The sequence below is a fragment of the Lacerta agilis genome, chromosome 16, assembly GCF_009819535.1.
Source record: "Lacerta agilis isolate rLacAgi1 chromosome 16, rLacAgi1.pri, whole genome shotgun sequence".
Classification (NCBI taxonomy): domain Eukaryota; kingdom Metazoa; phylum Chordata; class Lepidosauria; order Squamata; family Lacertidae; genus Lacerta; species Lacerta agilis.
The window spans coordinates 13,650,057-13,672,913 of record NC_046327.1 but is presented as its reverse complement, the minus strand read 5'-3'; the positions used below and the strand labels follow the sequence as shown (position 1 = coordinate 13,672,913).

Genomic DNA, 22,857 nt, shown 5'->3' with positions numbered 1-22,857 from the left:
CATGTTTGGAAGGCACGCTTATCTTTGGTACGACAAGGCCAAGGTCCACAAGACTTTTAAAAACCATATAGTTAGAAAAGCCTTGTATCAGGTTTGGGCGAGATATAAAGACTTGTTAGAGAGAAAGACTCCTAGATGGATTTCACCAGTGGAGGCCAAGGCCTATAAGAGACCCAACATGTCTGCAAGATGGTTAAGATATATAGATATATTGCAGCAGGAAGGTGAATCGTTTAAACTGAAAGGATATGACCAGGTAAAAAGCGAGGTCACCGACTGGCTGCAATATCATCAAATTTATGAGATTTTCAAAGCAGACAAGAAGATTGGTTTTCAAGTTGAAAAATCAAAACTGGAAACAGAGCTAATAGAATCGAATTCAAAAAACCTTTCCAAAATGTATAATTTGCTGCTAGAGTGGCATACGAAAGATGAAATGGTTAAATCAACAATGATAGATTGGGCAAAAGATGTGGGACATAATATTATGTTAGAGGACTGGGAAAGACTGTGGAAGGAAGGTATCCAATTTACAGCTTGTAATAACTTAAGAGAAAACATTATGAAAATGTTATATAGATGGTATCTAACACCAGTTAAAATCGCTAAGATGAATCCGTCAATGACTAACTTATGTTGGAAATGTAAATCAGTGGAAGGTACCTTTTATCATATGTGGTGGACATGCCCAAGGGTTAAAGCCTTCTGGGATAAGATTTACAATGAACTTAAAAAGGTAATGAAAATTACCTTTAGCAAGAAACCAGAGGCTTTCCTTTTGAGCATGACCAATGAACAGATACCCAGCCAAGACAGAGTATTTTTTATGTATGCCACAACAGCAGCTAGGATTTTATTGGCAAGAAACTGGAAGGGTGAAGAGATCCCAACGGTGGAAGAATGGCAGATGAAGTTAATGGACTTTATGGAGCTTGCTGAACTGACCGCGAGAATCCGAGACCAGAGGGAGGAGAAGGTGTCGAAGGATTGGAAGAAATTTAAGGATTATTTAGTTAATAGTGTAAAATTGAATATCTGAGCAGAATTAGCTGTCGAATAGGCTTAAGCTAGATAAATATAAGTTAAAGTTTTGGTAAGAATTTTACAGTATAAGATACAAATAAGAATGTCTGAAGATTTTGGGAATAGATTAAGAACTATGTTTTTGTAAATGAATCTAAGGACAAATAAGATGGTTATTAGTTATGAAAGTAGATATATAGCTACTTAAAGTATATTTGGATCAACAATGCAGTGGAGGGGGTGGGGGAAGTCCCCCTATGCTTAGAAGAAAAAAAATAAGAATGAGATAAAGATTAGTGTTTAGACAGGTTTGTATGTGTTTTTCTTATGTTCATTGTGTTGTTGTTTGAGTTGTTTATTGTGTATTGTATTTCGTATTTTCAGTGTACTGGTGTATGTTTTGTTCTCTTTATATATGCATATGGAAAAATAATAAAATCTTTATAAAAAAAAAAAAACAAATTACAGAACTCTGGTGATATAAACCCAGAAAGAACAAGTTCGAAAAGGCCAGACCCTCCAAGTGTCTCTATTTTCCAGGGGTGTCCCTGATTTAGAGAAGATGTCTAGGTTTCTGATTTGATCCGAGAATGTCCCACTTTTCCTTAGGCTCTCCCTATTCTCATTGGAGAAATGTTGGAGGGTTTGAAGTTATCCAACCCACAAGCCATCTGAAGGCAATCCTGTACAGTCGTACCTCAGAAGTCGAACAGAATCTGTTCCGGAAATCTGTTCAACTTTTAAAACATTCGGAAACCAAGGCGCAGCTTCCAGTTCCTGCAGCCAATCAGAAGCCGTGGAAGCCCCGTCAGATGTTCGGCTTCCAAAAGAACGTTCAAAAACCGGAACACTCACTTCTGGTTTTCGATTGTTCGGGAGCTGGAATGTTTGACTCCTAAGGCATTTGGGAGCTGAGGTATGACTGTATAGGGAAGTTTTGTTAAAAAAAAAATACTTAATGTTTTTAGATTTGTTGGAAGCTGCCCAGAGTGGCTGGGACAACCCGGTAAGATGTGTGGAGTATCAACAGTAAAATTATCATTATGGAATGGGCGTTCCTATTTTCATTGGAGAAATGTTGGAGGGTATGAAAGACCCATTAAATTTTTTTTTTATTTTCATGCCCATTTTACACTTCTGCTCAGCAACCTGCAGAGATAAACTACTGTTAGCCTCTTCCTTTGCACAATTCGGCCAAGGAGAAAGCTATAGAGGTTGCTGGGGAGAAGTTGTCCCTGATGCAGGAATTTATTAATTCAAAAACCTGTTGGACATAGTAAAACATTCTGACACTTCATTCTCGGTGCCTCCCCCCACCCAATCCTGTGCTTTTAGGAGGGCTTGTATCTACAAAGGGCCTGTGTGTTAATTTTTATGAGGTTTAAGCCAAAAGGTGCTGAAACCTGTGTCAGGACTTTGTGTTACAGTTTTCAGCTTGTAACTTCCTTTTTCTGGATTTGAGAAATTTTACTCTGGGGGTTTCACAAAGCTGCAGAGTTCACATTGCTCACGTTTTAATAGCCTATCTAGCTGCTAGCTTTATTCCTAGAGAGCTGCTCCCTTTCCGTTTCTCCATTCATTATAAAATGCTACCACAAACTCCCCAGGAATTAGCTCATGAAGCCAATGCTGTTACTTTAGTACTGCCATACAGTTCCCAGTTACATCAAGGGTTTATGAGCAGCTGGAGATGGAGAGGATAAATTTGGTGTTCCTCCCAATTATAGCTTTATTTGAAACAAAATAAAGTAAAATATTCCTTCCTGTAGCACCTTCGAGACCAACTAAGTTTGTTCTTGGTATGAGCTTTCGTGTGCATGCACACTTCTTCAGATACCTGTAAATAGCTTTATTTGAGTTCTTCCTAAGGAAACAGCACAACTTTGGGAATAAAACAAAAGATTTTAAAGTTAGAGATGGCATAAGGATGTTCATTTGGGATGGTTAGAATTACCTGGGCCTGCAATTATTGTTATCATTACTTTGCATATTGATCAAAAGTATACAATGCAATTTGGGATATATAAGGTAAATAAATCTGTATTGTAAAGGCATTGCATCATAATAGTTAAACATCCAATATGTTAAGAGCAATACGTTTAAAGTAGTATCATGTCACAGAGCGATGGGCCAATGGCCGTAATAATAAATATCTATCTATATCTATCATGCCACAGAAACAGCTATGACTTTTCCCAAAGATCCTGGGAACTGTAGCTTGAAAAGACTTGTCAAATTCAGCAAAGGGACTAGGATTGGCCGCGGCTTCTCATTGAGTGTACACTTAGGCTGCATACGCACAATGCTTTTAAATCCCATTTTGAGACCGCTGTTTCCCTCCAAGAGTTCTGGGCACAGAAGTTTACCTCTCACACAGCAACAATTCCCACTAACTCTTAACACATGACAGTGCCCAGAATTCTTTGAGGAAAAGATGTGCGTCGAATCTGCTCTAAAGGTATCGTGTGTGTGCAGCCTAATTCAAAGCCTTTTGGCAGGGATGAAAAAAATTCTGAAGGCCTCTTTAAATTTCATTTGAGCTTATGGAATCTATGGAACAGTCCTCCTCTTAGGGCTTTGAAAAGACAATGTTACAGGTCAATTTCAAACTCTTGTTACTTTTCGCAACACCCACAGTTAATTTCTGAGGGCTACTGGCATTGTGTCCAATCCCTTTGTGTTATGTCAACTCTTTATAAACCACTCAGCCATTCAACCACAAACCTGTCCTGGCATGACATAAACCCCTATGTCCCCACCAAGCACTGACAATGGCCTCACGGACTGTTGGCTTGAAACGAGTGTGTTGGGCAGATATGAGGTATTTTTGACATTAAATACTCCATGCAAGTGCTATCGGCGGGATCTCTTCCAACACTGAAACACACCAGCTTTTTTCCCTGTCAAATTGTCTAGCTTTCTTTTGTGTGTGTGTGTGTGTGTGTGTGTGAGAGAGAGAGAGAGAGAGAGAGAGAGAGAGCGCAAAAAACCAACAGGTGTAGCCTTCTGATTTAGTGCTATTTTCTTTGGTCTACTTCATCTCTTTGGGGAATGCCAACTGTGCAGCCTTTCTGAAAGGAAACTTTCAGCGCTGCTCTTTCATTCAAATCATGAGGGGAACCCTGCATGCAGCAGAGATCAAAAACAGCCTTTCTGTCATTCTTCACACTCCTCCAAATTAAGACATTTTCATTCCTTATCCAGTGAGGACTGTTTAAGAACCATTGCCCAGCAACACAGCATTTAAGTGAGGGGAATAAGAATTTCATAATATGCTCCACTGAACCCATTGGATGAAGAACAGCACATTTCTCCACAACCTTCTGCCACTTCTTGTAGCCCACCATGGCACCACAACTTAAGCTTAGGTTTGATTCATACATCACCTTAAACATTTGGATAGATGCTCTCCCTTCTAAGGAGGAGAGGGGACATCTGTTTACCAACATTTAGAGCAGCCAGCTGGTTCAGGAGAGGCTAACTAAATTACTGTTGTCATCATGACTACAGGAAGATGTCTCATACTGAGTCAGACCACTGGTCCATCTACCTTAGTATTGTCTACACTGGGATGGAGAACGTCCAGCCCAGAGGCTGTGGGTTGAAGGTTCTCCACCCCGATTCATGATATATCGAGAACAGAACAAAATCTACAATGTTTAGCTCTCTCTTCTCCATCCATCATATTTAGTACAACTTAACCCGTGTCCAGTGCTGTCAAGTATCCCGTTTTCCCTGGGAATCTCCCTTATTTCAAGCAGTTTCCCGCTGCCATCCCTTATTTTTCATATCCCTTTAATTTCCTGTTTTTTCAAAGGAAGCAGCTCCCCCCCCCCCTTGCTGGCCAGGGACTGGGAAGACCTCGCCTCCTTGCAGCCTCAAAGCCATTTCCCGCGCTTACAGGGGGACGTATTTGGCCCCCTGCATCAGCCCCTATCAGCTGCTGCCGAGCCCCTCAGCTAGACAATAGGGTTAGCTGGGTGGGAGAGCCTGGCTGCCTTTGAAAACGGGTGGCTGGTGCTTTGAAACGTTACAATACGATGGAGCGGTGCGCGCTTTGTAACTTTTTATCCGGAGCTTGCTGAGCAGCCAAGGCGTCATAGCCCACGGACAGCGTTTCCAAAATACAGTAAGCCTACTGCGCGCGTTCACACCAGTGCCGCCCACTTTTGCTTCTGGCTCCGCCCACCACTGCCATGTGACTGTCCCCGGGATAGGTGAGGCTGCTGATCCCTTATTTTCAAATCCGAAACATGACAGCTATGCCCGTGTCCTGTTATCATTAGCCTGTCTCTTTCTTCATCCTTGCCAACAGCAATCAATTTTGTACAATGTGAGAAGGAAACACAGTGTAATATTGTCAGGCTTCAAGGAAAGTTGTCCTGAAACATTACTGAAGAGGCATTTAATAATGGGCACTGCTGTTTTGGGTGGCAGCCCCCATGTATTTCCAGTAGTTCTTTTCCAAGGGGTCCACCTACAAACATAAACTTTTTAAAAAAAACCAAACTTTATTAAATTTTAAAAAATGACACACTTATCACTTGACAGCAAGAAATACATCACAAAAAGAACAGAAGGGGAAAAAATACACAGTGTTGACGTAAATGGATTTGTTTGTGGATGAAACAGACAATTATGGTGCTCTCTTTACCCCTTCCCATCACCTAGTGTTGACTTCCAGGCTTATCTTTTATTGCGGTTTCTGTAACTATATCCCTTTGTATACCTAAACTTTTTGTTTGTCCTTGTTTGGTTTGCTTTGGGCCCTCTCATACATTTATTTGAAGATTGGCCCTTTCCACTGTATTTCCTATATAATCTTTGAATGCTTTCCAATCTTTCTCTATTGTCTGGTCTGTTACAAACATAAACTTTGAATGCATATCTACCGGTACATGTGCGTGTGTGTGCAGACCCTCCAAGTGCCCCTATTTTCCAGGGACAGTCCCAGATTTAGAGAAGCTGTCCCGGAATGTCCCTCTCTTCCTTAGGATGTTCCTATTTTCATTGGAGAAATGTTAACGGTTATGAAGTTATCCAATCCCCAAGGTGTCTGAAGGCAGCACTGTATAGGGAAGGTTTTTTCCCCCAATGCTTAATGATGTTTTTATATATATGTTGCTGGGGCAAGCCAGTGGGATATGAATAGAAAAATTATTATTATGGAATGGGACATCCCTATTTTCATCGGAGAAATGTTGGAGGTTATGGTGTGTGTCGTATGGTTACAATTGTCAGGAAGCTCCGATTTGACGCAAGTCTTTCTGGGAAACCCTTCCAGCTAGATTACTTCCACGTATCCTTTGTGCTCTCAGGTCTTCATGAGAACAGTTACTTCTTCTACGTTCAGAGGAAAGGGCCAGAACAAAGAAACTGCTTAGCTGAGCTGAAGGGAAAGCGACCAACAGGTAAGACTGTGATAGCCGCAGTCCCTGTTTAAAACAGCAGCAGCTGCCCTCCTGCATTAACCTATGTGATAATGGCTGCTGGGTTGGGGGTGGTGGTTAGGGGGTTTCCTTCCCCGCTTCCACCTAACAGGCTAAGCACCAGTGATTTAACCAGTCTGCTGGGCTGTGCAATCCTGAAGCGCCCTGTGTTTTGCAAAACAGTTTTCGGAGTGCGTAGACTGGTGGAGAGGGAGTTCCCTAGGCAACAGCAGACCTTGAGAGAAATCGCACACTGGATATCCATCTGTTGGCTCTGTGTATCTATTTTCCATTCACAGGTTGCTCAGAGAGCTGGCTGGGTTATTATTAAGCAGGCTTTGCTCCCTGGGATTTTGAGCAAAATAAATAGGAAGGAGCTATAAATTACCAGACATTCAATTAGAATTTCTACAGACAGGCTCTCCTTTTTCCATTTTTTCCCCTCTCTCTCTGTTGCTGTAGACTGTTCTCTCTCTCTCTTTTTAAATCTTTGTTTGAACAGTTGAATAATAAGGGTCCTGTTCCAGCATCTGCTGTGGCAAAAGAGCCTACTCAAGCTCACTTAATGGGGATTAGTTACCCCTTTGCATGCTGTGACATTCCCACCCCACCCTGTCATTCTTACAGGGAGGGAGCGGGGGGGGGGAAAAGGCTAAGGAGTCTGGGGGAGGGGGGACGGAAATGCATCTCTCTTCAAATGCATGAGTGTTTTGATGGGGTGGGGGAACAGCACAAGGAAAAGGCTAGTATTAACAACTGGATATAAAAGTGGGGGGAAAGGATGAATTTGCTTATAAATGTACTTTCCAGTAGCACCTTAGAGACCAACTGAGTTTGTTCTTGAGCTTTCGTACCAAGAACAAACTCAGTTGGTCTCTAAGGTGCTACTGGAAAGAATTTTCTACTTTGTTTCGACTATGGCAGACCAACACGGCTACCCACCTGTACTTATAAATGTACGTTGTTGTTCTAAGAATTCTAAGAATTCCAAACAAAGTGAAGTGCTTTAATCTCCAGTTGACATCAAAAGGATTTAGAAGTGCATGCTTAAATGCCATCCATTGAAATCAATAAGGCCCTGTTAGCATACCCTCCAACATTTCTCCGATGAAAATAGGGGTGTCTTATTCCATGATGATGAGAACGGCGATTTTATTATTTATATCCCACCTGGATTGTTAGAATTGATTGTTCTAATTTCCTAATGTAGGATTTAGTTTTTGGAGATATATATGTGTGTGTGTGTGTGTGTGTGTGTATATATATATACACCGTATATTCAGTACAGTGGTACCTCTCTAGACGAATGCCTCGCTAGACGAAAAACTCGCTAGACGAAAGGCACTCACTAATGAAAGGGTGACTTGCAAGATGAATTTTCCTATGGCTGTGACTCGCAAAACGAAAACGTTTTGCAGTTTGTTTGTTTTTTGTAAAACCGCGCTTCCTCTGACTGTGCTTCACAAGACGAAATTTCCGCTATACGACAACACTCGTGGAACGAATTAATTTCGTCTTGTGAGGCACCACTGTATGTATAAGAATACTGCCAGGTAAAGCAATTAGTCATGATTAGAGACTGCAAAAAATATATATTAGTTTTTGAAAGACCATGATATTTTCAATTGAACTTAAACCTAGTTTATACTCTGACTGACGATTCATAGTGTGGCATATACCTGTAATCCAAAACACCTGGGAATAAACAGATTGAGGAAGGCTGGTTTACTGTATTCATGTTGTTGTTGTTGTTGTTCAGTCGTTCAGTCGTGTCCGACTCTTTGTGACCCCATGGACCAGAGCACGCCAGGCACACCTATCCTTCACTGTCTCTCACAGTTTGGCCAAACTCATGTTAGCAGCTTCGAGAACACTGTCCAACCATGTCATCCTCTGTCGTCCCCTTCTCCACTGTATTCATAATACACACCTATCAACATGATATGGCAGTGGTTTTCAGCCAGTGTGCCATGGTACCCTGGGGTGCCTTGAATGATGGTCAGGGGTGACACGGGCAACACTGGCCTCTGTCCCCCTTTCCTTCCCTCCCTCCTCTGATGTCCTCTTGTGTCTCTGCCTCCCAAAGGCTTGCACAGCTGTTTATTGCAGCTGCCCTGGCTATAAGCTCTGCAGGCGAATGGTGCCTCTGGAAGGCCCCTCTCTTTGGGGTGAGGTGTGGGGTGCAGCTCAGAGACCAGGGGCAGCAGCTGTGGCTATCCGGAGGACTCCCAGGGGGGAGAGGGGAGAAGAGATGAGGCTGAGAGAACACTCTACAAGTGAGGGTGTTTGAAAAAGGGTGAGAGGCTGGCAGCTCTGCAGGCAAGGGCTGACACAACTGGACTCCTAATCCCCACAGGGGAGCCGCAGAAAGAATGCAGTTGGTCAAAGGAGCCGTGGACCCAAAAAGGTTGAAAACCTCTGTGATATGGGCATCAATTGTATATGTAACATTTTTCGTGTCAAATATCGCATCTTCAGCATTTGCTGAAAGCTGTATTATGAAGGTGCCAGATGCTCCTCTTTGGGAAGAGAATTCCACAATTTATCGGCTGCCACGGAGATCGGAGAATGCCTCCTCTCTCTCTCTCTCTCTCTCTCTCTCTCTCTCTTTTCTTTTGAGTCAGGGGTGTTGCTGTTGCCTATTGGAACACTATTTTTTAATTATTTATTTATCATTTTCGATTATAACGAAAAAGAAAACATTTCACTAGTCATTCAGCAGTAATTCTAACATTTTGAATCTCAACTTCCCTCCCCCTCTTTCTGTGGTTCCTTAAAATTATTTTCATCTTTCCCCGCATATCCCAAATTGTCTCATTCTTTTAATCATCTGTTGTTATATACCTGTATATTTTTAGAAACTGCAAGTTTTTACAGTAGTCTGTCCTGCTAATGCCTTGATCTGTTTGTAATTTGTTTGTAAATATTCAATGCCTTCTCCAGGGAGAAAAAAAGCAAAGGAAAAGATATCTATTTGTATTTCCATCCTGCTTTTCAAACAAATATTGTCTGTCAAAATGTTCACATCACTGAAACGAGAGAGAGAGAGAGAGAGAGAGATTGGGGTCTATATATAGTTATGTAGCTAAAAATATATAAAAAACGAGGGATGCTCGATGGAGAGCCTTTTTCTTAGAAAATAAAAGACAGCTATTGGGTAGGACAGTGGGAACATCATTTGCTGACATTTTTCCTGGGATTTGACTACAGTGGTACCTCTGGTTACGTACTTAATTCGTTCCAGAGGTCCGTTCTTAACCTGAAACTGTTCTTAACCCGAAGCACCACTTTAGCTAATGGGGCCTCCCGCTGCCGCTGCGCCACCAGAGCACGATTTCTGTTCTTATCCTGAAGCAAAGTTCTTAACCTGAAGCGTTATTTCTGGGTTAGCGGAGTCTGTGACCTCAAGCGTATGTAACCTGAAGCGTATGTAACCCGAGGTACCACTGTATTGTGAACATAGATCATTCTCACCATTCCCTTGGGCCTTTTTCAAAGCATAAATTGAAACCTTCCATTTCCATGCCCTCTCCAAGGGATCCAGTTATGTAACATATGGATTGGCAATTCCTGCAAGAGGCCAAGGGTTTTTGCTCATTTGTTTGCTTCAATCCCCATTGGCTTCTGTTAGCAAAAGAATGCCAGCTGCAGACGGAAGTCACCATGGCCTGAAGAGCTGATTAATGACGACACACCTGCAGTTCACCTTGGGCTAACAGCTGTCCTTGGTGGTCAATAAAATCTATTCAGGAGAGTCCCATGTGCCTGGAGTTTTCTCCATTAATGACTAATTAAGAAAAACAAAATGCATCTTTAGGGTAAACCATTTACTCACAGTACTTTGTTAGCCAGCTATTTCAATATACTATGGTGGGAAAGGGCTCAAAAAAGAAACAGATACGGTATTGCTCTATAAATAGTGCTGCATTAAAAACTCTGGGAAACCACTTTGAATTTTCGCTCAGCAGCAAGTCCCATTGAGTTGAATGGGACTGTAGCAGACCCACCACTTAATATCACCCATTAATAATGTGGCAGATCCAGTCCTGCTAACTGCCCCCAATCAAGTATAGTGCACCCACCTCACAGTACACCAAGCACACGAATTTTGTACAGTTTACCACAGATTATCCATTGGGGGACTTGTGTGAGGGAAAACTTAATGATTAAGAGTCTCAGGCAGAAAATAATCAAACAAACAAGAAAAGTTAAACAAAAAGAAGTTTATGAGACAAAGTGGGTCAGGAAATGCGTTCCTCCGGGTAGAAGTTAGCTTGTTTACTTTAACTAGCTCTAAGATGTTTCAGGCTTAAACGCAACACTTTAGGCACAGCTCTCCTTGAACTTCAGTTACTAAAAATCCATTGATACACTTCAGGTGGTAGACGTTCAGCTTTCTAGAATAGATGGTAAAATGTTCAACTCAGTTTCTGTCACTTTTATATTACAGTTAAATACTTTCAACACCATAGAGCAGGCATGTCCAAAGTCCGTTTCGAGGGCCTAATCTGGTCCACTGGTCCACTGTGGCAGTTTATTTCCTGGGGTAAAATCCTGAAAAAACCTCAACAACTTCAATCCTATAAAAAAAGGTTAACAACTTTGGTTGGCCCTTTGGTTGGCCCTCATGGCCCTTCACTTCATCAAATCTGGCCCTCTTTGAAAAAGGTTTGGACACCACTGCCATAGAGTTCCCTTCACAACTTAATCCTTTGGTTCATGAGCGAGGGCCACTTCTCCTCAGTTGCCCACTCTCTTAACCATCCCACACATGTTGTCTCCTAAATGGTATAACAGACCCAAGGATCACCTCACCCCTTGTTACTCAGTTGGGAGCCTTCTGTACCTGGAAGAATTCTGCCCTCCTGGCTATACTGAGACCCAGGTAGCCTGTATTCCCACAAGATCTACCTCTCCTGGTTCAGTCACAGCCCTCCCAGGACACTCCTGTCTGCATACCTTTCTCAGACCCTCAGCCAGGTCTCCCTTTCCAAGTTGTGAGGCTCTGGTCTTCTCTCTGCTGGGGTTCTCTTGCCAAAAAGTACTTACCTCAAACTTGGTTCTTGGTATCCAGGAAATTCTCATTATAAGTTTACATACTTAGGCAAAATTCCTCCTGACATAGGTAGCATTGCCTATGAAAAAACAAAATAAAAAATTCCCTCCAGTAGCACCTTAGAGACCAACTAAGTTTGTTCTTTGTATGAGCTTTCGTGTGCATGCACACTTCTTCGTATATATACCGTGTTTCTCCTAAAATAAGACACCGTCTTATATTTTTTTTCGCCCAACAAAACACAGTATGGCTTATTTTCAGGGGATGTCTTATTTTAACCGCGTCGCATCGGTACGCTGCATAGCCACGCCTCTCCAGGCTGTTTTAATGGGAGGTACCATGTCACTATGGCTTATTTTCGGGGTATGGCTTATTTTTGGGGAACGGCTTATATTTCGCAAATGCATAGGAATCCTGCTATGGCTTATTTTATGGCTATGTCTTATTTTAGGAGAAACAGGGTATATATATATGTGTGTGTGTGTGTGTGTGTGTGTGTGTGTGTGTATATATATATATATATATATATATATATATATATATATATATATATGTTGTTGTTCAGTCATTCAGTCGTGTCCGACTCTTCGTGACCCTATGAACCAGAGCACGCCAGGCACGCCTATCCTTCACTGCCTCCCTCAGTTTGGCCAAACTCATGCTAGTCGCTTTGAGAACACTGTCCAACCATCTCATCCTCTGTCGTCCCCTTCTCCTTGTGCCCTCCATCTTTCCCAACATCAGGGTCTTTTCTAGGGAGTCTTCTTTTCTCATGAGGTGGCCAAAGTACTGGAGCCTCAACTTCAGGATCTGTCCTTCTAGTGAGCACTCAGGGCTGATATCTTTGAGAATGGATAAGTTTGATCTTCTTGCAGTCCATATATGAGAAGCTATACATAGTTTCCAGGATGGCACAAGAGCTTGAGAACAGCGTGGCGGTCACCTGTATCAGAAAATAGGAAGTTTGCTGCCTTCCTATTTCTCATATTGGAAAACACCCATGTGTACATAAAAACATAAGAATAGCCTGCAGGATCAGGCCAATGGCCCACCTAATCCAGCATCCTATTCTGATGCTTGTGGGAAACCAGAGAGTAGAATGTAAGCACACGATCACTTTCCCATCCCATGGTTTCTAGCATTCAGAAGCATTGTTGCCTCTGGCTGTGAAGGTAGAGGATGGCCATCATGCCTAGTCGCCATTGATCACCCTCTTCTCCATGAATTTGACAAATCCTCTTTTAAAGCCGTCCAAGTTGGTGGCCATCACTGCCTCCTGGAGGCTGCAGGACGAAGTACGTTCTCTTATCTGACCTGAATCTTCCAACGTTCAGCTTCGCTGGATGTCTATAAGTTCTAGCGTTAAGGGAGAGGGAGGGGGGAAAAAACTTTCTCTATTCACTTTCTCCATGACGTGCATGATTTTAGAAACTTCTGTCGTGGGTGAGTTCCAAGGATGAGGGCTGTGTAGTTTAACATTTAGACTGGGCCATAACTCTTTTAGATAACAGTTTATTTTTTCTCAGATGAGATATTTATGTGATTGTTAAGATGCATGGCAAATTATATACACAGAGAAACTTATTTTAATATTCTTGGAAACTCTCTCCAAACAAACCTATGTCCCCTCGTCTCTCTGACTCAAGTTCCCGGTCCCATAAAACTCTCTCTTCTTGCCAAGAACTGCCTTGTCTGTAGGATGAGAACCATTTTGACCATACCCTTCCTTTCTCCAGCTCCATGCCTCCTACATCACCCTCTGTTTGCTCAGGTTCTTGCTTTTCTGCTACTTTTAGCTACCCTGTCCCTTGGCCAGCTTTCCTCCTGCACTCTATATTCTTTCCAACGTACAGCCATTCCTGATCTCAAGCTTCCTTGTACCCTCTTCTAGAGATGCTTGACGATTCACTTGGCCAGTATTTTACTGGCCTGGTTCACTTTTCCCAGACCAATACAGAGAGTGGAGTTCAGTTATCCTGTTTTTGTATCTCTCTACTTTTGTAATACAGTACTGTTCTTGGCTCAAAAAACTACATGAAAACTTACAGGAAAATGTGCAATAAAAAGGCAAATATGCACACACACACACACGCGCGCGCGCGTTTTAAAAAGCAGAATGATGCAGTGATGGGATGGAATGGACTTAATGAATGAAATCATCTGCAACATTGACATGAACCAAAAATGGACTGACCTGTCCCTCTTTTCTCATGAGTTCTTCCTAGCCTTCATTTGATTAATTTATTCTATTCCTATGCCACACTTCATTCAAATGAATCCCAAAGCAGCTTACAAATAATAAATAACAACAGCATAATAGAACATCACAATTACAGCATAAATCACATAAAATAATGAAAAAGTCACCAGAAAACAACTGCAATATATAAAACACTATTAACAAAGCACCAACTGAAAAGTAAGCTAAGCATCACAATTACAGCAGAGTCATATTGTCTGATTAACAAATCAATATGGTATTTATAATCTATAAAACAATATTAACAACGTTAACAAAATAGCAGCTAAATATATAAACTAAGCTGTTACACTTCTGGAGTCCCTATTTGCAACATACACAACAATATGACTCACAGACACACGACTTATAGGTGTTTCCTCTGTTTCATTATTCAAGCCTTTTCAGCTCCCCATGCCTCAGATTGCCGTTTCCCAATACATTTCCTGTTCTGTACCCTTCCTTCCAAAACCTCACCGCAGGATTCTCTTAGCTTTCCGGCCTTCTATATAAGCCTTTCCCAGATGTCATTGGACTACAGTTCCCATAATTCCTGACCATGGGGGCCATGCTAGCTGAACCTGATGGAATTTGTAGTACAACAACTTTTGGGGGCACATGGTTGGGCAATGCTAGCCTAGATCAGGGGTAGGCAACCTAAGGCCCGTGGGCCGGATGCGGCCCAATTGCCTTCTCAATCTGGCCCGTGGACAGTCCGGGAATCAGCATGTTTTTACATGAGTAGAATGTGTCCTTTTATTTAAAATGCATCTCTGGGTTATTTGTGGGGCCTGCCTGGTGTTTTTACATGAGTAGAATGTGTGCTTTTATTTAAAATGCATCTCTGGGTTATTTGTGGGGCCTGCCTGGTGTTTTTACATGAGTAGAATGTGTGCTTTTATTTAAAATGCATCTCTGGGTTATTTGTGGGGCCTGCCTGGTGTTTTTACATGAGTAGAATGTGTGCTTTTATTTAAAATGCATCTCTGGGTTATTTGTGGGGCCTGCCTGGTGTTTTTACATGAGTAGAATATGTGCTTTTATTTAAAATGCATCTCTGGGTTATTTGTGGGACATAGGAATTCGTTCATTATTTTTTTCAAAATATAGTCCAGCCCACCACATGGCCTGAGGGACGGTGAACCGGCCCATGGCTGAAAAAGGTTGCTGACCCCTGGCCTAGATTATCTCTTCCAAATCCTTAGTCTTTCCAGCAAAACCATTCCTGTTGTTAGGCTTTGAGTGAGGTTTAATCCCAGACAAACTGTCGATTTCTCTTCCCTCATACAAACGTACCTGAAAACATTGACTGTTTTCTGAACAACTGAAATATTCAAACTGTGAACACTCTGCACATCACACCCGATCAGCTAACCAGAAGTGCATTGGTTCTTACTAGCTTTTTCAGACTGAGCTCCATCTGCACACGAGAGCCATTTTTGTAAGCATTGTTGATAATGGGAGAATCCTTCCCCTGTTGGTGTGCACAGGACTAATGCTGGCTTGGCACTACAGGGCCCATAAATTTTTGTGAGCTTGCTCTGAGAACTCTAGCCTTGAAGAAAGCAACGGAGGGACACTGAGCTCCTTTCCACTGCCCTTTTAAGTCAGTTGTGAAACTTAAGTGGTTCACACCAGCACATGGCTGGCACTGAACACAGAAAAACATTAGCAGTTTATTTAGCTTTCAAAGGGTAAAAGTGGAGGAGGCAGCTGCTGTGGCTGTCCCTATTTTCCAGGGACAGTTTGGATTTACAGAAGCTGTCCCAGTTTTTGATTTGATCCTGGAATGTCCCACTTTTCCTTAGGATGTCCCTATTTTCATTGGAGAAATGTTGAAGGGTGTGGAGTTATGTGACCCCCGAGCCAAGGAGATAAGAAACTATACAAACTTTAGAAGACACCTGAAGAGCTTTATATAGGGAAGTTTTTTTTTTTTAAAAAAAAATGTTTTATTATGTTTTTCTATATGTAGGAAGCCTCCCAGAATGTCTGAGGCAACCCAGTCAGATGGGTATACACACTAAAATTATTATCATTATGGAATAGGATGTCCCTATTTTCATCGGAGAAATTTTAGAGCGGATGCTGTGGTTGGTGGAGGAGCACAGCAAAGCAGCAATTTCACCAGCCAATGAGAGCCCTGGGCACCAGTGTCCACATTGGGATTCCCAATATCCTCTCCCTTCTTGCACACTGGATAACTATCCCAGTCATGGACAAGTGGTGCTATATGTCACTGCTTTTTCTTTACTTAATTAAAGGTGTAGCTTTTCCCCCAGCCGGAACTCACCAGAACTTAGTTCCGGTACCTCTCAGGTGTGCGTCATTGCCATTCTAAGAGAACAAGGAAAGCTGCCTTATACCATCTTGGACTATTGGTGCATCAGTTTCAGCATTGTCTGCACTGACTTATTGCAACTTTCCCGGATTCAGACAGGGATAAATCTCCCCTCCTTGCACTCTGCAGTCCTGATGACAGGTCTCTCCATTCCATCTCTGAATTATTATTATTATTATTATTATTATTATTATTATTATTATTAAGAGCAGACATCACTGTATTCTGCAAATCCAGCATCGCATGTGGCTTGGTGCCTGTTTTATTGCTCCTCTTAGACAGAGGCATAGGAAGGTCAGGTGGTACCCGGTGCAGAAAATTTCTTGTCCGTCCCCACCCCCTCCCCGACATTGGTTTTATTTTATTTTATTTTATTCTTGCCTACAGAAATGGTTTGACTTTATTTCATATTTTCTTACAAAGGAATGTTGATTATGGGCCTCTGATAACAAGTAGGCGGCTGTGGATAGATACTTAAATCTACAGGATGGATTGTGTTTTGGCTTGTGTTATTTTATTTATATTTATTGTTTGTTTATTTAATAAAATTAATTTTTTAAAAAAACCTGCAGAGCGGTTTACCAAAACAAAAAACAAAAATCACCACAGCGGTAAAATCAAGAAAAAACTGAATTGAAATTTCAGCCTTCACGACATAGGAAAACAGCCAAGTAAACAGCTTTCTTCGTGGAGGAGGGTCAAGATATTAACTGATAAGCATGAAATTTCATATATAGCTATATAATCCCTAGTGTAGTAAGATAAGACCTTTGGAGCAGGCATTTTTTTAAAAAAAGATTTTTATGAACCGCCCTAGTAGGGCAGTAATTGTTCCTTGATAATTTGTCAACCCCCTTCCTTGATGGCACTTGACTTGATGGTGTATCTGGCAAGACTTTGGTCCGGCCACGTAAAGACCTGCCTTTTATTTATCGCTGTGTCACACAGCTATCGGAATGATTAGCTTAACCCTTCAAGTGCTTGTTTTCTTCTTAATCCAGGAGGGCCAAAGTTTAATGGGATCTCCGTCTTTATTTACCTGCTTTGGGAATGAGAAACAGATGGCAGAACTAGGCAAGAGGCAGGCAGGGAATGGATCCGAAGAGAAATCGCAGAGCTGTCGCCCGTTTGTGCTGGTATACACTCCTGACATTATACAGGTGAAACTACGGACATTTCTGTATCCTTGTAACTCCTGGGACTGAAATACCTGGGAGAACCTGAATGCAATTGAACTTATTTCTGAGTATTTATTTATTTCCTTACACTTATATATTGTTCCTATCTTCCATCTTGCATCTCAAGGCAAGACGTGGTTAAATCCAACAAGATGGTGGCCTCATATGCTTTCACATAATCCTCTGGTTATGTATAGTTTCACTTCTCTTTCTGTTACTCCTAGCTTTCACACTTTTCCTTCACCCCATCTTTCAGGCATACAGGGCCGAGGCCATGTAGAGCCTTAAAGGTCAGCACCAACACTTTGAACTGTGCTCAGAAACGTACAGGGAGCCAGTGTAGATCCTTTAGGACTGGTGTTATATGGTCCCAGTGGCTGCTCCTAGTCACCAGTCTAGCTGCCACATTCTGGATTGGTTGTAACTTCTGAGTCACCTTCAAAGGTAGCCCCCCCCCCCCACATTGTGCATTGAAGTAGTCTAAGCGGGAGATAACCAGAGCACGTACCCCTCTGGCGAGACAATGCGCAGGCAGATAGGGTCTCATCCAGCATACCAGATGGAGCTGATATGTTTTCCTGAGTGAGCATGGTACCAAGTAAAAGGGAAGACAATTAGAAACACGAGCAAGGAACTGGTTAAAGCAAGTCCCGGCTGAAAGGTAATTTACAATTGAGAGTGAAAAATTGGCAAGGGGAGTTCCTCTGCTACTGGGATGGGAAATCTGTGGCCCTCCAGATGTTGTTCGACTCCCGATCCCATCAACCCCCAGCCAGTATGGCCAATGGCCAATGTTGTTGTTCAGCAACACTGGGAGACCACAGGATCCTACCTCTGCTATGTGATCGGTCTTGGGATCTACTTGGTTCAGTCTTTCCATTGGTAACACTGACAACTAAAAGGAAAGTCCTGTGGGAATGGAGAGACATTCACTTCACAGGCAGAGGATTAAAATTAGCATGTATGTAAAGGCACACTACCCTAATCTTAGATTTGCATTCCACAGATCATTTTATACAATGGGAGGTAAGTTCTGGTGCAATGTATTTCCCACTGAACATGGTTAAGACTCTGCTACATTACTAATAATGACCTTTGTGATCTGCTGGCGATTCAGGGGCACTGTGTGAAAAACAGGAAGAAAGGGGGCAGAGGGAACTACCGTATGAGTTTCCTTTTTAAAATTTTGGAATGAGGTGTGCTACGTATGTGCAGGACAGATACGGAATTGTTTGCCGCTTTGAAGATGCTGGAAAGCATTGGAATACTGTGTTTAGTTTGGGTCTGTGTTCAAAGGATGCAAACAACTAAGAGGAACAGCTAATAAGGAACAGATTCTGTAATTTTAAAAGGATTGTAATTGTGTAATAGTTCTGAGAAACATTGAGGTTGCTTGGAAGCTTATCAGATATTCCTCAGTAGTGGAAGTCATCCCCTTGCAAAAGATAGCTCACCAGCAATTTTCCTTGCAATACTTAGTTACAAGTGAGTTCTGGGCATGTTCTGGCATGCAGGTCATGGGCTGCAGAACTCTGTTCAACCAGAATCCTCCGCATCATGTAGAAAAGTCAAAGGGGAAACGGTTCCAGCTGCACCATGAATGTTTGAAGACTTTCCAGTAATGGGTCCATTCCAAAAAAGAATATAATACTCTGCAAATACAGCAGGCTTGGAGAACTACAGCATAACCTTATATCCGTTGACTCAGCGATAAGCTCCGCTATGTTCAATAGGGCTTGCTTTCCAGATAAGCAAACATAGGACTGCAACCATTAGCAAGGCCGAAGGTGAAAGTCAACACAAGTACAGATTAACATAAAATGGTGGTTAATAAAATTCCGAACGGAAATCAAGATGGTGGTTTCTAACGATTGCATGGATAGCACGCTGGACTATATGCACGGAAAGATTATATAAGGTGAGAACTTGTAATAAATGAATAATAAAACGTTATCTTTGAAGTCCTGGTGGACAGGTCCAGCGAGTATGGTTAAGGGTCTAACTGACTCTTGCCCTGCGGTTTGCAGAAGGAATTGTCCCCCAGATCAAACAGGCTGGTGGCTCTGGTGGTTTTTCTGGTTCTCTAGAGCACAAGGCACAGATTGCCAGCATGTTGGTGCACATTCCTTAACCTCTCTATGACCCTTGTGTGATAGAGGAATCTACCTCTGACATAGCTCTCCTTTCAGCAGGGATGGAGGGGAAACTTGATTCTGTATGAATTTAAAGCCGAATCTATCAAAGGTGCACTTTCTGAAACAGTATGTGAACTGATATGGCTGTCCTTCGAAATTAGCAATTATCTGAATTTTGCGGTGCAGTTCTACCAGTGGGGAGGTATGCTTAAAAATGAAAGTATTAGTGAAAATAACGTACAAAAATACATACGAGGGAATATTGCAAATAAATGTGACTTGTCTCAAATTTTACCCCTGAAAAAGAGGATGTGTCCTGGAAAAAGAGAACACATGCCCCCCTTAACCACCACACCACACTAGCTCTCCATTCTCACTGGGGTTTACATCATGTTCCTACATCATGTTCCTAGTGGTTGTACAGCACATTAAAGTGTTGAAAGCATTTCAGTTAAGTGATTTCAGCAATCCTTCCATCCCAATAATGTAAGTCGGCACAGTATTATTATCTCCAGATTGCACAGAATGAAAGCAATTGAACACCTTGCCAGGGAAAACAGCTCTCGGTGTTTGCATTTCCAATCTGTTTCTCTCTCCCTTCCTCCCTTCTCTTTCACCAGCAGGACTGTTGTTCACCTGAGCTCTTCCTTCCTTCTCCAAATCTCACGCCTACAGTATTGACATAGAAACCATTTTGGAAAACGTCAGCAATACACTGGTTGACTCTCCGAACCAAAGCCTGGGAAAATGTCTTCCTACAACACTGCCAGACTTCAGGATGCACAGAGAGTGTGGAAATTGAGATATTTGCTCCATTTATCCTTTGATTTCTCTCTGGCTTTGACCCAGAATCACATGAGAGGATTTCTCTTTGCACTCCTGGATGTGTTTTGTGCAACTGCAACCCTGTTGTTCCTGGTGTGGCATGAGAAATTTTTGCAGAAGGTTGTGGGTGGTGGGATTTCCAAATATCTATTAGGAAATATTTTCTGCGTCCTGAAGTTTAATGACTAGCTAAGAAAATAAGAATAATTCTCTATTCCCTTTCTTTCCCCCTCCTTTTAATCAATAAGCCCCTGGAATATTCTCCATGTCCCCTAAGGGTCACTTCTAGCAAAACTATCTAAACAAATTGCTGCTCTCTGAAACCTGTTTAGCTCTAGCATCCGAGACTGTGGATCCCAGGCATGGCTATTTTACATACGATTTATTTAATGTAATTTATGAATTGCTTGCCATGAAACTTTATGTATGTATCGATTTAATTCATATGCTGCCTTTCATGCTAAAGGAGCTCGGGGCAACAAAGAACATGTAATGAAACAATAGGTAAAGGTAAAGGGACCCCTGACCATTAGGTCCAGTCGTGGACGACTCTGGGATTGCAGCGCTCATCTTGCTCTATAGGCCAAGGGAGCTGGTGTTTGTCCACAGACAGCTTCCAGGTCATGTAGCCAGCATAAATAAGCCGCTTCTAGCGAACCAAAACAGCGCACAGAAACGCCATTTACCTTCCCACCGGAGCAGTACCTATTTATCTACTTGCACTTTCACGTGCTTTCGAACTGCTAGGTGGGCAGGAGCTGGGGCTGAACAACGGGAACTCACCCCGTTGCGGGGATTCGAACCACCAACCTTCTGATCGGCAAGCCCTAGGCTCTGTGGTTTAGACCACAGCGCCACCATCGTCGCTAATGAAACAATAGAAATATATTTAAAAGCATTCAAATATAGAAGAAGACTGGTAAAGGTCTCAGTTGGCTTATTGGGAAAGGAAGGTCTCCAGGAGGCACCAAGGAGACAAAAAAGACTGTGCATGTCTAATGTTTGAGGGGATGGAATTTCAAAGGGTAGTTGCCACAACACTAAATGCTCTGTTTTGTTCAAAATGGACCTCATTGTGTGTGAAAGAAGGCCTCCTGCAGATATCAGCCTCTTTCTCTCAAACCCAGGGCTGGCTATACCATTAGGCAGAGTGAAGCAGTTGCCTCAGGTAATAGTTGCTAATGGGTATGGAGGTGCTGGAGGGCAGGGCAGGATGTGCCACAGGACCTGCCTCTACACCTCCTAAACTATCCTGCTCACCAGGTACAGTGGAGAATGCCCTGCAGATATAGCTGTCCTGTCGCCAGCATTGATGTAACATGTAATTGCCAGTTGGCTTTTGTTATATAGAAATGGGGAAGAGGCCGCCATCTTGTCTTTTGCCTCAGGCAGCCAAATGTCCTGCTCGAACCTGTCCAAAGTCACAGGCTCTGTAGCACCAAGAATGGCCAGGCTCACAATGAAGAGGTCATGTGGAAAAAGGAGTGACTGTGGATGTAGCTTGTCACACAAGAATGCAGCTCTGCCTACCAGAATTCCTTCACAACTCTCAAAGGTGCACACAAGTTAAGGCCCATCCTCTTTTGCCTCTGGCCAGACTAGACAGCGGTATGCCATGCGAGGAGTTAACTGTGTGAATGTAAGGCCCCATGCAGGACTCAGCATGAAGTGGCTTTTTGTATGCTGTTGCCAAAATAGTTTGGTCAGTGCGTGCAGCCACACATACACACACCAGTGGCGTGTGGTGAATTCTTTTTCAGGGGAGCTGTTAGGGCCAGAAGCACCAGCTTGTGAGGGCGAGCGGAGGTGAGGTTGCGCGCATGAGCATTGCGCCCCCCTCCCTAAGCCAGACAGAAACTTCCCAGGCTTTGGGAAGGACGCACCAGGCTTCCGACAGGATGCTCAAGCCCTCCAACACCTTCCAAAAGCTGGGAGGGCTTTGGGAAGATGGCGGGGGGGGGGTCTTGGACCCCGTTGGAGCATTGCACCTTCCTCTCTGAGCTGGACAGAAGCTTCCCAGACTCTGGGAAGGAGGCACCAGGCTTTAATACTTTAATACTCTAGGTTACCGGGAACATTTAAGGGACTACCCTAGCCCAGTGACTTCATGCCACAGACACACACACAAATCCCTGCTGGGTTCCAACTGTGACCTCACTCAGCTTGCTCAATGTGTGACACCGCCACCAACTTGGGCCGTGCTAGCTCAATTCCAGACCATATCTCACCCGGAGCTCACTGGCTTTCAGCTCTGGAACTTCTTAGGTGAGTGTCACTGCCATTCTAAGAGAACAAGGGAGAAATTAATGGTAAGCTATGGCACCTCTTTTCTAGAAAAATAGCCCTTCTTCTTCTTCTTCTTCTTCTTCTTCTTCTTCTTCTTCTTCTTCTTCTTCTTCTTCTTCTTCTTCTTCTTCTTCCCTGTCCAACTGGCTAGGTTGCCCCAGCCACTCTGGCTGGCTTCCAACACGTTTTAAAGCTTAATAAAACATCTCCTGCTGAAGTGGAAGAGAAGCCAGCTGCAACTTTGCCCTTCGTGTCCCTGCTGTTTCCCTGCCTCCTCACCTGGAGCACACCTGGAGACTGCTAACCACTGCATTAATTGACAAGGAGGTGGAAAAGTGGACTGTG

General features: G+C 42.8%; 1 long non-coding RNA gene across 1 annotated transcript; it reads right to left on the bottom strand.

The window, feature by feature from the left end:
• Positions 1 to 10,660: 10,660 nt before the first annotated feature.
• On the bottom strand, positions 10,661 to 11,494 carry LOC117061056. The gene is made up of 2 exons (XR_004428048.1): positions 11,412 to 11,494; positions 10,661 to 10,849 (listed from the first exon to the last, which is right to left on the bottom strand). It is a non-coding gene; the product is annotated as an uncharacterized LOC117061056 (long non-coding RNA).
• Between the last annotated feature and the right edge of the window lie 11,363 nt (positions 11,495 to 22,857).